Source organism: Hyla sarda, chromosome 2 (assembly GCF_029499605.1).
Source record: "Hyla sarda isolate aHylSar1 chromosome 2, aHylSar1.hap1, whole genome shotgun sequence".
NCBI lineage: Eukaryota > Metazoa > Chordata > Amphibia > Anura > Hylidae > Hyla > Hyla sarda.
Genome location: NC_079190.1, coordinates 17420959 through 17427300, shown reverse-complemented (window position 1 = coordinate 17427300; position 6342 = coordinate 17420959). Strand labels below are relative to the sequence as shown.

The 6342-nt window shown below is 47.7% G+C and overlaps 1 pseudogene; it reads left to right on the top strand.

The window, feature by feature from the left end:
• The first annotated feature begins 2786 nt into the window (after positions 1 to 2786).
• LOC130359852 (U2 spliceosomal RNA) lies at positions 2787 to 2894 on the top strand (annotated as a pseudogene).
• The last annotated feature ends 3448 nt before the right edge of the window (positions 2895 to 6342 follow it).

Here is a 6342-nt window from a genome sequence, read left to right as displayed (position 1 = left end):
GAGTCACAAGTCAACAAAATAGAACATTACACACAAGACAGTCCCATAATGAATTGAGTCCAAGGCTACAGTGTTCCTGGCAGCCATGCTGTCCGGGCATGCAGGGAGTTGTAGTTTTGCAACAGCTGGGGGCACCCTGCTTGGGAAACACTGGTCTATGTAGAGGACAGGAGCTTCTTCAGGGTCCTGTACAGTACACACAGTGTCCTAAAAAAGTAAAATTGAGTCACCCTCACCTGGTGTCCAAAGGAGCAGGTAACCCTGGTACAGGTAAAGAGTACAGAACATGTAATACCACCCTGTATTGTAGGGGGCGCTACCAGACACCAGTCAGTGCATACACTTCAGTAATACAGGTAAAGAGTACAGAACATGTAATACCACCCTGTATTGTAGGGGGCGCTACCAGACACCAGTCAGTGCATACACTTCAGTAATACAGGTAAAGAGTACAGAACATGTAATACCTCCCTGTACTGTGGGGGCGCTACCAGACTTCAGTCAGTGCATACGCTTCAGTAATACAGGTGTTTTAACAGTAAATTTCCCATTCTGATTGGTCGGTTCTTCCGGCCAATGACACGTTTTGCAGATCTGAACTGTCCATAACATTGTATGTTGAGTCTGGTTTCAACTTACAATGGTCCAGAAAAGACCATTGTATGTTGAAACTATTGTATGTTGAGGCCATTGTAGGTTGAGGGATCACTGTAATATTGAGGTGAGTGTGCGGGTCAATACTTCTTCATTTTCTAGGCTCGCCAGTGCCCTCAAACTATCACGTGGAAGTTCTCCCCCTTATAAAGATGAGAGGCTGTAATTTTCATCATAGGTTATAACTTCAACTATGAGAGACATAAAGAGAAAAAAATCCATAAAATCACATTGTCTGATTTTTTAAGAATTTATTTGCAAATAAATATTTGGTCACCTACAAACAAGCAAGATTTCTGTCTCTCACAGACCTGTAACTTCTTCTTTAAGAGTCTCCTCTGTCCTCCACTCGTCACCTGTATTAATGGCTCTTGTTTGAACTTGTTATCAGTATAAAAGACACCTGTCCACAACCTCAAACAGTCACACTCCAAACTCCACTATGGCCAAGACCAAAGAGCTGTCGAAGGACACCAGAAACAAAATTGTAGACCTGCACCAGGCTGGGAAGACTGAATCTGCAATAGGCAAGCAGCTTGGTGTGAAGAAATCTACTGTGGGAGCAATTATTAGAAAATGGAAGACATACAAGACCACTGATAATCTCCCTCGATCTGGGGCTCCACACAAGATCTCACCCAGTGGTGCCAAAATGATTGACAAGAACAGTGAGGAAAAATCCCAGAACCACATGGGGGGACCTAGTAAATGACCTGCAGAGAGCTGGGAACAAAGTAACTAAGGCTACCATCAGTAACACACTACACCGCCAGGGACTCAAATCATGCAGTGCCAGTACATGTCCGGACCTGTCTGAAGTTTGCTAGAGAGCATTTGGATGATCCAGAAGAGGATTGGGAGAATGTCATATGGTCAGATGAAACCAAAGTAGAACTTTTTGGTAAAAACTCAACTCGTCTGGAGGAGAACACCATACCTACTGTGAAGCATGGGGGGGGGGAACATCATGCTTTGGGGCTGTTTTTCTGCTAAGGGTCCGTAATGACTGATCCGTGTAAAGGAAAGAATGAATGGGGCCATGTATCATGAGATTTTGAGTGTAAACCTCCTTCCATAAGCAAGGGCATTGAAGATGAAATGTGGCTGGGTCTTTCAGCATGACAATGATCCCAAACACAACGCCCAGGCAACGAAGGAGTGGCTGCGTAAGAAGCATTTCAAGGTCCTGGAGTGGCCTAGCCAGTCTTCAGATCTCAATCCCATAGAAAACTTTTGGAAGGAGTTGAAAGTGACACATCAGACAATGTGATTTTATGGATTTTTTTTTCTCATTCTGTCTCTCATAGTTGAGGTATACCTTTTTTGCCCCAAAGGATAGGGGATAAGATGTCTGATTGCGAGGGGATCACCGCTGGGACACCCTGCGATCTCCATGCAGCACCGCATACTGTGCAGGGGTGATTCTCCAGTCTCGGAACCTCTGTGTTTTTGGGGCTGGAGACGTGAAATCACGCCACGCCTCCTTCATTCATGTCTATGAGAGGTTTCCAAGACTGGAGCAGCAGCCCCACACATAGAATGCGGATGCTGCATGGAGATCGCGGGGGTCCCAGTGGCAGGCCCCCCGCGATCAGACATCTTATCCCTATGCATAATAATATGTCTTTGGCCAGAATACTTCGGCCCTAATACAACCTATCCGCTATCCAAAGGATAGAGGATAAGATGTGTGATTGCGGGGTCTCGCCGCTGGGAACCCTCGCAATCTTTGTGAGCTCTCCACAGCGCTGGAGGCTCCTAGTGTGAAGCGTGACGTCACGACTCCGCCCCTGTGTGAAGTCACGCCCCATGCCCTCAATGCAAGTCTATGGGAGGGGGTGTAACAGCACCTTTAAGGATAGGATGTGTGTTACTCTCATTGTTTTTTTCTATGATATATACCTGTAACGATGCCCCGTGCATGGAGCAGGGCTCGGCAGACACCCTCTATCCACCTCTATATGTCTATGGGAGAGCTGGAGATACACAAGCGCTGTACACGTGTATTTTTGCTCTCCCATAGAGATGCATTGAGGGCGCGTGCCGACCCCACTCCATGCATGCGGAGAGCTGAAGGGCTGTGCAGGAGATTGCGGGGCGGGCGGGGGGGGGGGTAAAGCATCCCCACCCTCATCGCTTCTCGGCCTTTTGGCTAAGATCAAGTGTAGTATCTGTTCTTATCGGTTTCATGCCAGTGGGGAGACACGCTGGTGTGGGGCCAGTGGGGATGGGTGCTGTATGGAGGGGGCAGGTGTTTTGGGGGCGTTCTGGGGCTGGTTCTGAGAAATCAGCTCGACGGCTTCCATGATGGGACCTGTTTCCTCCGGGTCTCGCCATGAGGCTGAGAGGGTCTAGAGCCGAGGTACTTTAGTGCCTCCGGGAGTGGTGACCGCGAGGTGCCGAAACTCACTGGGAGGATAGACTCACTGGGGGACATTTCCTAATCTAGTCTATTCTGGGCATGCTTATAGACCAGCGTATGTGGTCGTCTCCTGTCATTGTGCTCCTAATTTATCAAAGGTCTCACAGCCCTTGATAAATTCTGTGCTCAGACTTCAGGGTCTACAGCTTAAACTGCATTTAGACCTGCTCCAACATGGTCTGACATTTCAGCGTATTTTGGGCAGATGCGACTTGTCGCACAAAAGTCGCACTTGATAAATTCAGCACCAATGCCTTTTCCAATGCATTTCCGTCTAAAATAGACTTGCATGCATCTTGTTCTACAAATCCTCTAGAGCAAAAGTCACAGAAAAGTCGCACATATTTAGACTGCGACAAATTTAGACAGGAAAAACCAGTCTAAATCGTTTGATAAATATCCCCCACTGAGTGGAAGCACGGGCACCATGATCTCTTCACCTTGTGGCACTCCCTTCTTGATTCCCGGCCTTCTGGCTAGGATCAGATAAATTTTTATAGATCCGTCCGGATGTCCCGGCAGTATATCTGCACACATTCACTTACCGTATTTTTTGCCCTATAGGACGCACCGGCATATAAGACGCACCAAATTTTAAAGGTGCAAAATCTAGAAAAAAAAAGATTCTGAACCCAACAGTGATCTTCAACCTGTGGACATCCAGATGTTGCAAAACTACAACTCCCAGCATGCCCGGACAACCGTTGGCTGTCCGGGCAAGCTGGGAGTTGTAGTTTTGCAACATCTGGAGGTCCGCAAGTTGAAGACCATTGGTATAGGAGATAATACTCACGTGTCCCCGACGCTCCGGACCCGTCACCGCTCGTCGCTGCTGCCCTGGATGTCGCTCCATCGCTGTCGCCGTGTCCCCGTGGTGTCCCCGACACTTCCTCGGGATCCACGCTCTCCGTCGCCGTCATCACGTCGCTACGCACGCCACTCCTATTGGATGACGGGACGGCGTGCGCGACGACGTGATGACGTCGAAGGAGAGCGCCGGCCATGCAGGGGATCCCGGCACGGAGCAGACACCGAGGAGGCAGGTAAGGTCCCTCCCGGTGTCCTGTAAGCTGTTCGGGACGCCGCAATTTCACCGCGGCGGTCCCAATCAGCCCGACAGAGCAGCCGGGTTAGTGTCACTTTCGCTTCAGACGCGGCGGTCAGCTTTGATCGCCGCATCTGAAGGGTTAATACAGGGCATCACCGCGATCGGTGATGTCCTGTATTAGCCGCGGGTCCTGGCCGTTGATGGCCTCAGGGACCACCGCGATAGGTGTGTATTCGCCGTATATGACGCACCAACTCCCCCCCCCCCGGGAAGAAAAAGTGGGAAGCCAGGAGCATTTGTGGTCCCTTAGTGGAACCTCGCAGGTTCCTTTTGGTCCGGAGGCGAAGGGTAAGGTTTGTTGGGGGCCTCTCTCCTATCGGAGAAGGGCTTGCGATAGACCGCATCCTTTTTTTTAGTGTAACACGTTTGCACTTTTTCTTCCACTTTGGGGGATTCGAGAGCACGTTCCTTGTCTTTAAAAAAAAAGCATCCCCACCCCGTGATCAGACACTTATCCCTTATCCTTTGGATAGGGGATACTGTGGTAGCCCTTGGGGGTGTATGGTAGGGATGGCATGATGTTGATATATGAGGGGTTAATTTTAACCCTGTCACTCGTGACGCCAGGGTGAGGGCTGGTATGCTGAATTTATATTCCGGCCTATCGCCGCCCTTCCCAGAAGCGATAGGTGCAATGAAATGACTGAAGGTCCACAAGCAGATTTAACTTGAACTTGAATAACTTTACTGCAGTGCTTGCAATATCCAACAGTCTCATATAACAGTCTCATATAACAGTCTCATATAACAGTCTCATATAACAGTTCTTAGGTTGCTTAGTGACTGGCAGAAGTTGCGGACCTTGCATTAAACTTGTAGTCTCTGAATTTAGGGAGTGATGTGCAGATCCGTCCGGATTTAGGGGAAATATTGGGTCCGGTGATACTGCAGAGTGCTTAGGGGATGACACACTCTATAATTTAGATCATTCAGCCGTTGCCGCAAGGCTCAGGCCTAACTCACTGCGATTACTGCGATATAGGTCTTCTCTCATCAAGAGCCAGGAGAAAAGAGAGCGAGAAGATGGGCATGGGGCGTTATATGGGCCTTATATGGGCAGGGGGCGTGGCGATTCTGATTGGTCCGAACGTCTGCCATTCACCAGTACATGGTGTGATGGGATTACTGACGTAAGAGGGCCTCCAAAGGTCCTTGAGCTAAAACCATAGAGTTCACCTTGTCACATGACCCGCAGGTCCTGCAACGCTAATAGAAACAGGTAATTAACCATTTACATACAGAAATAATACTATATATATTATTCTATGGACAAATTAGAAATCTACATACTATAATAGAGGCGACTAGGGGCGGACTGACTAACAGAGATTACTAAGTCCTAGGGACTCTGGCTACGGGGACCCATAGATAAATAAGTACCGTATGAAATGCGGTACTGGGACACCACAAAAACCGAGTACCCCTTTAATACGTATATGGCCGCCTTTATTCCTTCCCGATTAGGACCGGGTCCCATCTCTCTAAGAGCCCCATAGCAGCTGCTTTTTATGTATGCCTTTGAATGTTTTTTTTTTCTGTTCTTTTTAATGCCTCAATATAATTAGAGAATTTAGCTTTCTAATAATAAATCTTTATAATGCTCAAATCTGAAAAAAAAAGTGCAATTTAATTCTAATAAAGTAAATCCACCCACAGAACATTAGATGATTATTTCTCATTTAATCGAGTAATTAAGTGAAAACAAACACGTTCGCACTTCACCGGAGGAACGCGTTGAGTTCTACAAATCCATGGCCCCCTGATAACTTATATTGGGTCATGTGATACACCCAGAGTTCCAGAGGTCAGGACTGACAGGTTTGGCTATCCAATGAGCTTTGTCCCACCCTCTTAATATATAAGGGGCTGCTGCCACTAAATTCTCTCTTTTCCTGCCGGACTAGAAAGCAGCACTAATCTCAGCACAAATCATCAATTCAAGCTAGGCCCAAAGCCTTATCTTCCGCAGCCACTAAACCGTGAGTTATCCAGCTCAAAACTACTAAAATCCTGTGTGACTACTGCAACTCAATTATCATAAATTCAGGAGCACAGTGGTAGCATAGTGGCTTGTACTTAGAAGTCCCAGCAAACCTGTGAGGAACCTGAACTACGGTCCTCTATACAAAGACTGTTCTGTTACCTGCAGTTGCATAAA